This window comes from Mesoplodon bidens (genome assembly GCF_964165515.1).
Source record: "Mesoplodon bidens genome assembly, chromosome: 2".
Lineage (NCBI taxonomy): Eukaryota > Metazoa > Chordata > Mammalia > Artiodactyla > Ziphiidae > Mesoplodon > Mesoplodon bidens.
In genome coordinates, this window is record NC_138177.1 from 133,962,342 (window position 1) to 133,973,017 (window position 10,676).

The following is a 10,676-nucleotide window of genomic DNA, read 5'->3' on the forward strand; positions in this document are numbered from 1 at the left end:
AAGTATTTGTTATGCTAATTCTAATATGCAATTTCTCATTCTTGAATGGGCAGCCTCAGAGTTTCACTTTTTCTCTACACATTTACCAAAAAGACAGGAAGCACCACAGTAAGACAACTCTTTGATCATCAAGTGACTTTGGATGATGATGTCATGTGGTTTTCTTTAATCATCACCATACTTATACTGAGTACACGGCAGGACTAATAGGTGTTGGGTGGAATCGGGGCTCAGAATGGCCCACTAGCCTCAGTTCTTATTTGGGACAAGAGCTGTTGTGTGTTGGAGAATTTTAAATGAGTTTGTCCCAAGGTCCTGATCCTACTTTCATTTTTTCTCTCTGCCAGATTCCCTGTATCTCTAACCACTCCTTTACCACCCAACCATGTCTAGTCTGCTAAGCAAATTCCTACCCTAAAAGGAAGCTTTTGGAAATGTCCCGGGCTCTGTGAAACCTGCCCTGAGCACTCACCACACCCTCTGTACATAAGTCACCCCCTGGTACTGCGATATTGCTTTCATATCTACCTTCCTAGCTAGAGTGAAGCCATGAATGATCTCTATATCTCCAGTGCCCAGAGCAGTGCCCAGCACACAGCTGATGCTTGACAAACATTGGACCAAGACCTGTCCCATATCCTATCATTCCACGCTGAGAAAGCCCAGCTTTTGAAAAGCCATCATTTTCCAAGCACTTCACCTAGAACTCAAATGGCAGTAAGTGCTAGGGAATTCGACCGATTATTCATCCCTCTAATTATAATGTGTATTTCTCAATCTTCAATTGGAAGTCCCAGAACAAAGTTTACTCAGATGTACAGAAAGTGGAGGAAAATGCCCCAATAAGTCGACTTTCTGATCATCAGAGCTCTAGGAATATGGTTCTCAAAGTCTTTAGCGATAGAAATTTTTGTGTCTATACTTCTGTTTCTGACATGAAACTCTTACTCTTTTTAAAAATACAAAAGTATTCCAGGCTCATGAAAGAACAATTGCCAAATAGAGAAAAGCAGAAAACAACAAAACAGTTTTCAATCAATTTCACTATGTAAATAGTAAGTCTGTAACATTTTGGAGTATGAATTACTCTCTTACTTATGGATTTTAATAAAAACCAGAGGACAGCTCGTGCTATCTGCTAAAATTAGAGCCAGATTCTACAGAACAGACATAGGTGGATTTCATAGTTGGTTCCTGCGTGCACAGGTGAGGAAGCGCCTGCCTATAGGCACACCCTGGTAAGCAGCTCTGGGTAGGGGGAGATGAGTTAATGGAAAGAGAGAATTAGCACGGTTGGGTGCCTTTGCTTGATCTTATGGAGTTTGTCTGTTGCCAACCACTTTTCTGTTCTCTTCAAATCCCCTGGAGTCATGACAAGCCTCAGGCTTCCGGCTCCCATCTGTGCAATTACTGGTCAGCCCTCTCAGGCTGCAGTGATGGACATGAGGTCCTTAGTAAAAATCCGAGGGCCTCACCAACAGCCCCATGACCTTCACCACTGGTTTCCTTGACTGAACTTGCCTTGAGCTGTCCTACTTGAACTCTAGCCTCCCTTATGACACTCTTCCTTGGACCCTTAGTGGCAACCTCAGCACCATCACTTGTTACTGTAATGGGACAAACAACTCCCTAGAATGGAAAGATCATGGCAGCAAGATGACACCTCGTTGAAGTTAATAAAGAGATAGAGGCAGCTTTCAGGCTGAGCAGAGCGGACCATCAGGATGTCCTTATTTGTATGGAATGACCAGCCCCGAGAAAAGCGTACACTGACTTCTCAGCATTGGAATGGATCTTTACATGTGTATATATATATATATATATATATATATATATATGTATATATATATATATATTTGTTTTATTTAATGTAAAAAGTATTTCTGGTCCCAGAGGGATGAATCACTGTGTAACTGAACAAGGCTTACCTGGACTCTGCCAGGCACTGTGCTAATTGCTGAAGACATAAAGACACATACGACAGTCCAGCTAGGGAGAGAACCATGCAGCTGTGTAGAGGGAAAGGATTTTAATATTTATGGAATGCTTCCTCTGTGCTGGCCATTGTGCTAGGTGTTTTGTAAAATTAACACATTTAATCTCAGCAAAGTGTAAATTAGATAGTCTTTTCATTTTATGGAAGAAGAGGAACCGAGGCTCAGGGAGCTATTTACTGCCCTAACTCACACAGCTGGAACTTTTAATAAAAACTCAAAATCGACCTCCCAGTCAATTTGATGGAGCAGAGGGGAGCAGCATTCCAGCGTGCATGGGTGGGGATTGGGAGCATGACCTCTGTGCCATCTGCCTTGCCTTGCTTTCTGCGTCAGCCAGGGCCAGGAGCCACACCATCCCAGGCTTATCTCCTCCTTCCCTGAAGATGCAAAGGACAGAACGGTGGAATGAACTGGATGTGTAGATGCAGTGGGTCTTGTGTTCCTACCAGTGGTGTGGCCTCAGGTTCGCGTCTTGATATTTTTGAGCTCTGGTTCCTCACTCATATAATGGCACAATGGCAACCTTACAGGGTTAAGATTATGAGTCTTGAGTTATGAAAAGTGGCTCACACTGCACATGGAGCACTTCAACGCTCAGTAAACATTAGCTCTTGTGCCTTCACAGCTTTACCAGCATAGACCTATATGGTCAGCTCCTGTACTATGTCCTAAAATACTCTCTATTTGTTCTTTGTGTGTTAATCTTTGTCCCTCCAACCCATTCTCCTCCCCTACTAGTTGGCCTTAAATTCTTTGAGGGAAAATACCATGTCACATGTTAACAATTTTCATAGTGTGTGACCCATAGCAAACATGAAAAAACAAAAAACAATACCCAATATTTGATTGATCGAATCTGTCTTGCTGACACCACATTCTGACCACCAGGTGATGGGTTAGTAGCAGATAACTAGAGCCAGCTCATACTGACTGTGAAAGCCATGTTAAACTTTCAGGAAATTTGTGAGCCAGTTGTTAAACTGTGGGTAGCTTAAAATTTGCTGCGGTAGGAGTATTTACACCACAGAAATTGGTAAATCCTATAAAGCAGGGCTTTGCTTCATCCCCACACCCAAACATACACAGAGAGCCAGAACGCACAAGGTTTTCTGACAGTCTAATTTCTGGTGTCTCATCATTTTCAAGAAACTTCCAGATGATACTTAGCTTGATCTCACCAAAGCAGAAATGTGCAGAGTATTTAAAGACTCCCTATATTAATAGGATTTCTGATTTTAGAATTGGAAATTTAAAGAACTCACTTATTTTGATATCCCTCCAGTGTAGAAGTATCTTCTTTAACATTCCTGATGAATGCCATAGGAACCCAGTCTCTCCCCATGGAGAGCTCCAAAAATTCTTCACAATGGTCTGTTCCTACCTTTCCTGTAACTTCCACTAATTGTTCTGGGATCTACCTGTATTTTGTAGCAAAGCAGAATGTCCACACTCTCCAAGTGATAGCAATGAACACAGCTCTCATGTCACAGCCACCATGATTCCTCTTTGTCAGTCTCCATGTAGGGCCTTCATTTTCTCATTGTTAAGACTGTCCACCCCCCACCACTGTAGTTATCCAAGAACTGAACAAAATATTCTGGATTTAGCCAATTAAGTACAATAAAGTGAGACTACTACTTCCTGTGATATTTTTCCAAAAGTATAGTTCACATTTAGTTAAAAAAATTAATTCTTGTCATTAATTAATTATTTTCAAGCCAGGCTACCTTAGTGCTACATCTACACAATTCATTTTATGAGCTAAGCACTTTACATTTATGGTGGTTGTATGCCATATTCCCATTACTGATGCATTCTCTTTTGAGTATTGATTTTGTTAACCATCATATTAATTCAATTAATTTTTAGTTTTGTGACCTCCCCTATAGACCTTCCTATAGGTAAATTTTAAAGACTAAATACAAATATTCAACCAGTTGTGGTTTTACCCAATTACTATTATCCAACACAACTGTCTGAAATTTGTCTGCAGGGATGTCATGAGAAGTTTTGTCTAACAGTTTGCTGAAATCAGGCATGTTTATATAATTCCCTAGATTTGTCAGTGCAACCATTTCATCAAAAACGGTAGTGAATTTGATGTGGTATGCCTTGTTTTTAGTGAACTCAGCTGGTTTCTTGTACTCATCTACTTGTTTTCTAATTCGCTTGTAAATGTTGTATTTAATAATTGATTCTAGAATTTTGTACTGAGAAAAAGCTTACCAGTCAGTAGTTTCCAACAGCCACCTTTTCCTCTTTGTTGAGATTCAGGATGACGTTTTCTTAATACTTTTTTTGACATCTCTCCTGTTCACTTTGATGTCACATGGATTCCAAGTCATGGGACTCTTTTCTTTTTTTTGCGGTACGCGGGCCTCTCACTGTTGTGGCCTCTCCTGTTGCGGAGCACAGGCTTTGGATGCGCAGGCTCAGCAGCCATGGCTCACGGGCCTAGCTGCTCCGCGGCATGTGGGATCTTCCTGGACCGGGGCATGAACCCGTGTCCCCTGCATCGGCAGGCGGACTCTCAACCACTGCACCACCAGGGAAGACCCAGTCATGGGACTCTTGCAAGTCCAGAGTCATACCCTGTTAAATCATTTGTCTGGTCCTTCAGTGCACTGTTGTCTAATAGAAACATGATGCAAAACACACAGATGAACCATTTGCGTAATTTAAAAATTTCTAATAGCCACATTAAATAACTAAAAAGAAACAGGTCAAATTAATTTTAACCTTATATCTCCAAATTATTATCATTTCAAAAGATAATCTATGTAAAAATTATTGAGATATTTTACATTTTTTATGCTAAGTCTTCCAAATCTAGAGTGTGGTTTATACTTACAGTAAACCTTAATACATATATTCCAGCCACATTTCAAGAGCTTAAAAGGCACATGTAGGTACATGAATCAGGCAGGGATAGACTTCTACTCATTTCAAGTGTCTGGACATTATTGTTGTTATTATTATTCTTATGATGAATTATTCTTATGATTCTTATTCTTTTTATCTTGTACATCATTCCCATTTTCGTGATATTTATTCTTTCTTTTTCAGCAAGAAGGGCTCACGCACAGTCAAGAAGGCAAGAGCTAAATAGAGGTGGAACAGCCTCACTTTCTCTTTGTCTGTTGATATTAATGAGGGTACCTTTTACAGTTAAACACCATAAAGAAAGCTCGTTAACGGCAGCAACATCCCCTAGCACACAATTCTCCCTAGATCCACAAAATGGGTATGTTACAGAGGCCTGGGAGCTAATTCTCTCCAGATGTGTGCAAAGCAAGCCAGACCAAAAGGTGGAAACTGGAATTACTAAACACTTAATAAGGAGCTGATGGAACCAAGGCCCCAGGGTTGGCTCAGCAATAGTGAAACACAGAGACCCTGTTTGTTCAGAGGAACTTCAAAGCCCCCTATAAACTCCCAGGAAAGGTGAGAGGCAAAAACACTACAGAGGATTCTGCAGCATTCTTGCAAAGTCAAACTGGAGTCTAACTTGAGATTCTTCCCCTGGTGCTTAAGAAGAAGACTTAGGGGCAGGTCTGGTGAGCAGATGTTTGACTTCGGTTGATGCCCATTCTTACAGTATGTGCATGGAGGATATAGACCTTTCTCCAGTGAGGCCAAAGGGGACAAAACAATTAAACATTTAGTTTAAAAAATAAATCAGAAAGAGCAAATGCCTCCTCTGGACTAAGTATTACTCTATACCCAAACCATAAAATTGCTAATGAGACATAGCAGATCCAAATAAAGTTGGTTATATTTATCTTTGTTTTTTCTTCCTTCCCTCACTTTAATAGTGGGACAAAGAACATGGAGTTTTGGCTAAGATCATAATTAAAAAGGAGGAAAAAAGATCAAATAATCCAGTGTGATATGAGTTGAAAGTCTGATCACTTTGGTCACCAGTTACCTGGCAGGAGAAAGGCCTCTAGGATCCAATCCTGTAGCTGTTTTGGTTTGTTTGTTTGTCTGTTGTTTCCATTGCTAATCGCCGTGACCTGTCAGGTATGTGCTGTTTGCCTTTCATATCTTTCTTTGGGATTCAAAGAAATAATGAAACAATGCCAGCTTAAAAACAAGACAAGAAAAGTGATCAAAAGTGACCCCAATGCCTAAGCAAAATAGGTGCCATAGAGGAAGGAAGAGAAAGACCCTCATTAAAATGTTACTAAAAGAGAGAAAAACAGACAGTTCTGGTGTTGCTAGAAACTGAGGCAAAATCCCATCTCCTCCTTGGAGAATCAGAACAAAAAGTGTCCCCACCCCTTTTTTTTTCATATGATAGAATTATGTCCATTGCACTCACAACATGATGAGTCAAATGCATAGTCTCTTTGGACTGAGACCTAAGTTGGATTCCCAGCTCAGCCACTTACTAGATGTATTACATTTTCAGTTTCTTAACCTGTCTTGGGTTTCAGTTTCCTCATCTATAAACAGGGCAGGAAAATTGTACTTCCTTCTTAGGATTGTTCTGAGGATTAGCAGAGGCAGTGTATGTACAATGCTGACATTTTATAGCCCACTTCTTGGCACAAGGTGAGAGATAACTAATGATACCCAAGGTGATAGTCTGTTTATTATTTACCATCCCATCTTCCATTCACCTCTCTTCCTGCGGGAATATGTCCTTTTGGTGTTCACAGCCTTTGGTAGATTACATTATTTTCAGGCAGATCCTTCTGCTTCTTCCCTCCAAAGGGTGGTTCATCAGGTTGTTCCTTGTGCTAATTCTCTTCATAAAGAAAAGGAGCAGTCTCAACTGAGTCACATACTTGGTGAATTCCTTAACTCTGAGCACTTGCTGGCAGTGTGGCTCTCAGAAATGTTTTTCCGAGATGGGTCATTGGCTAAGGAGCTATGTGTCACCCCGTGCCCAGGCTGCCCTCAGTTTCCCTTCCTAGGACTTCTGTGCATATGACCAATCACCATAATAAAGCATTTCATAAAGTCATGATTTGATAAGAAAAAGATAAATGCAAACGCTACACAAACACTGGGAGGAGAAACATCTGGATGTCCACTGCTTGTTTCCTGTTGCGAGAGTTTGGGAACTTGGGGATTTTAACAGTTGGACAGGGCTAATTTTGGAAATGACTTCACGTTTCTACAAAAAGGAAAAGCATACATTTATTACACTTTACTCATCAGATGAGGGAAGTTGGTGGTCAACATCCCAGGCCTCTCTGAGAACAAAGGGGATTGAATTGGAAACGGAGAGAGGGTTTTCCTTCCCTTCTCACCCTCTCACTTCTAGTGTACCCCTTCTCCTTGTCATGACTTTGGGTTCCCTACTTTCTAACTTTCCTTCTTATATTCAGTTTCCTCTTAGGTTCCAGAAGTCTTAACTTTGAATTCTGGCTTTACCACTGAGAGATCTCTTACTCTAAGCCTCAGTTTCCTCTTTTGAAAATAAAATGAATCATAATAGTAATAGTAATCATAGCAGTAATAAGTATTTACCCTCCAATTTCACAGGATTGTGTAGATCAAGTCCCTTCCTCCTCCACGCAGTTCCCAAAACATTTGATGTTCTTTCTTGATTCTATATCTTTTAATAGAGGTTTCCCTTTTCTCTCCCTAGAAAACTATGACTCACCCTTTTAGACCCAGCCTGAATACTACTGATGCTGTGAGAGATTGTCTCCCTCTCACAGGTATTAAAAATAACATTTCAGGGGCTTCCCTGGTGGCGCAGTGGTTGAGAGTCTGCCTGCCGATGCAGGGGACACGGGTTCATGCCCCAGTCCGGGAAGATCCCACATGCCATAGAGCGGCTGGGCCCGTGAGCCATGGCCGCTGAGCCTGCGCATCTGGAGCCTGTGCTCCGCAACGGGAGAGGCCACAACAGTGAGAGGCCCGCGTACTGCAAAAAACAAAAACAAAAACAAAAAACATTTCAGAGCACATTTCGTAACAAGGGAAATTTTGCAATGCATCTTTAAGTAAGAAAAAGGAAGTTATAAAATATATGATCCAAATTTGGTAAAATATTATATTATATATATTTAAATTTATTTAACAGGATGTTAAATGGGGCTCCTCTTGTCATGGACTTTGGGCTACAGCTGCAAAGCTGAAAGAACCCTCACATTCTAAAATGGAGATGCTAGGTACATATGCAGACGTTATTAAAAGGTAGACCGGAGGGCTTCCCTGGTGGCGCAGTGGTTGGGAGTCCGCCTGCCGATGCAGGGGACGCGGGTTCGTGCCCCGCTCTGGGGGGATCCCACGTGCCGCAGAGCGGCTGGGCACGTGAGCCATGGCCGCTGGGCCTGCGCGTCCGGAGCCTGTGCTCCGCAGCGGGAGAGGCCGCAGTGGTGAGAGGCCCGCGTATCGCAAAAAAAAAAAAAAAAAAAAAAAAAGGTAGACCGGATAGCCTTGCAATACCCCACCACCTATATAAGAAAAGGTAAGAAACTCAAATTCAGTTTGCTTAAGTAGGAACCTCTTACTAATGAGTTGTTGGTTGCATATGAACTGTTGTGTCATCACTCCCCCGGTCCCCATGAGTTACTCACTTCTCAGGTCAGACGAGACTAGCTCTAAGAGAACCACTCCAAGAAATCAGGGATGCCTACAAGAAGGGGAACCTGGCTTCTCACTCCTCTCTGGATGCTGGCTGAGTTATAGACAGTCTCAGGCACTGCCTCCCAAGCAGAGGAGAGTGAGAAAGTTCTTGGGATTTTGACACATGATCCCTTCCCTATAGGTGGGGGCGTATGTGAGCCCAGCATGGCTTGTCTGAGCACCCTGAAGGTGTGAGCCAGAGGAGCAGTTGGCAACAGCAGGGTAAGGAGAAAAAGCCACAGAGGAGCAGCGACGCCACTATTCAACATGGGAAGGATGTCTGAGTTTTCCACGGGCCCAGAGAATATTTTGAAGGTAACTGGATTTAAAGTTCCTTGAAGGTCATCCCAGCAGAAAATGGCAGTAAGGTGATTGCAAAAGCTGAGAGTGGAGGAGGGCAAGATATCAACTGGATTGTGTGTCACTCACATGAATGTCAGGGGCTGCACCGTGTGTAGGTCCTCAGGGTGCCTCCAAGTAATCCACAGGCAACTGGCCAAAGACCAGGGTATGGAAGCCTCTAGAGACAGGCAGGAGTAGCTGAGGGAGACATAAAACATTAACAGCAGCACTAGGAAAGGATGTTTCTCTCTCTTCTTCCTCTTCCCCTCTCTTTTACCCCAAATCTGGAGATCCAGTAGAAGTGAGGAGAATACACCCAGACATACACTTCTCATTTGCCGCTGAAGATTCCTGCCCATGACTCAGGCCTATGTTGAGGGTTGCAAATCAGGGGATGTTGGGAAAAACAGAAATTTTAAATTGGGAGTGAGACTGAAACTTTGGTTGAGGCTCAATGAAACTTGATGTTATAACTGAAAGTGACATTTTCCTTCTGGATCCATTTTGCTCTCAAGATCCCATGCTTGTTGATGGGTGAAGAAAACTTCAGACTTGCCAATGAAAGGTAATACAGCCTTTCCTCAACTACCCAGAGAGGAGTCCATACAGCATTGTCTTGGGTTCTCATTGTAACATAAAGGGAAACGTTCACAAAGTTTAGAACGCTTGATGTCCCACAAATGAAGGAAGAGGATGTCCTCAAATTCCAAGCAGCAGGAACCCACTTAGGTGGCACCAATCTTGACTTCCAAATGGAACAATACATCTCTTGAAGGAAAAGTGATGGCATCTACATTATAGATCTGAAGGGGACCCGGGAGAAGCTTCTGCAGATGGCTTGTGCCATTGTTACCATTTAAAAACTGACTCATCAGTGTCATATCTTCCAGGAACACTGGCCAGAGGGCTGTGCTGAAGTTTGCTGCTGTCACTGGAGCCACTCCTATTGCTGTCCGCTTCACTCCTGGAACCTTCACTAACCAGATCCAGGCAGCCTTCCAGGGGCTGCGTCTTCTGGGGGTTACTGATCCCAGGGCTGACGACCAGCCTCTCACAGAGGTGTTGTACGTTAACCCACCTACCACTGCTCCCTGTAACACAGACTCTCCTCTGCACCCTGTGGACACTGCCATCCTTGCAGCAACAAGGGAGTTCACTCAGTGGGTCTGAGGTGGTGGATCCTGGCCCAGGAAGTTCTGCACATGCGTGGTACCATCCCGTGTGCACACCGTGGGAGGTCATGCCTGATCTCTGCTTCTACAGAGGTGCTGGAGAGACTGAAAAGGAAGAGCAGGCCATGCTGAGAAGGCCATGGCCAAGGAGGAGCATCAAGGTGAATGGACTGCTGCAGCTCCCAAGTTCACTGTATTCTACCCGCGGTCGCAGACGGGTCTGAAGGCACAGGTGCCTCTTTGTGCCTGCCCAGAAGTTCCTGCACAAGACAGGAGCCCTCAGCCCGCCACTGAGGACTGGTCTGCAGCTCCCACTGCTCAGGCCACTGAAAGGGTAGGAACAACCACTGAGTGGTCTTAAGCTGTTCTTCTCCAGGCTTTAAACAGAATGGAAATAAGATTAGCAGAAAACAGTTTGTTAAAAAAGAAGAGAAAAGATAAAAGAAAGGTAATGTAGTCTCTGAGTTTAAAACTGTCCCAGGTAAATATTCCATGGATTCTGCTATTAAGACTATCGGGGGCTTCCCTGGTGGCGCAGTGGTTGAGAGTCCGCCTGCCGAGGCAGGGGACACGGGTT

The 10,676-nt window shown here is 43.2% G+C and overlaps 1 pseudogene across 1 annotated transcript; it reads left to right on the forward strand.

Moving 5' to 3' along the window:
- Positions 1-9,598: 9,598 nt before the first annotated feature.
- Positions 9,599-10,460, forward strand: LOC308613130 (small ribosomal subunit protein uS2-like; annotated as a pseudogene). The gene has a single exon. The product of its transcript is annotated as a small ribosomal subunit protein uS2-like (transcript).
- Positions 10,461-10,676: the final 216 nt, after the last annotated feature.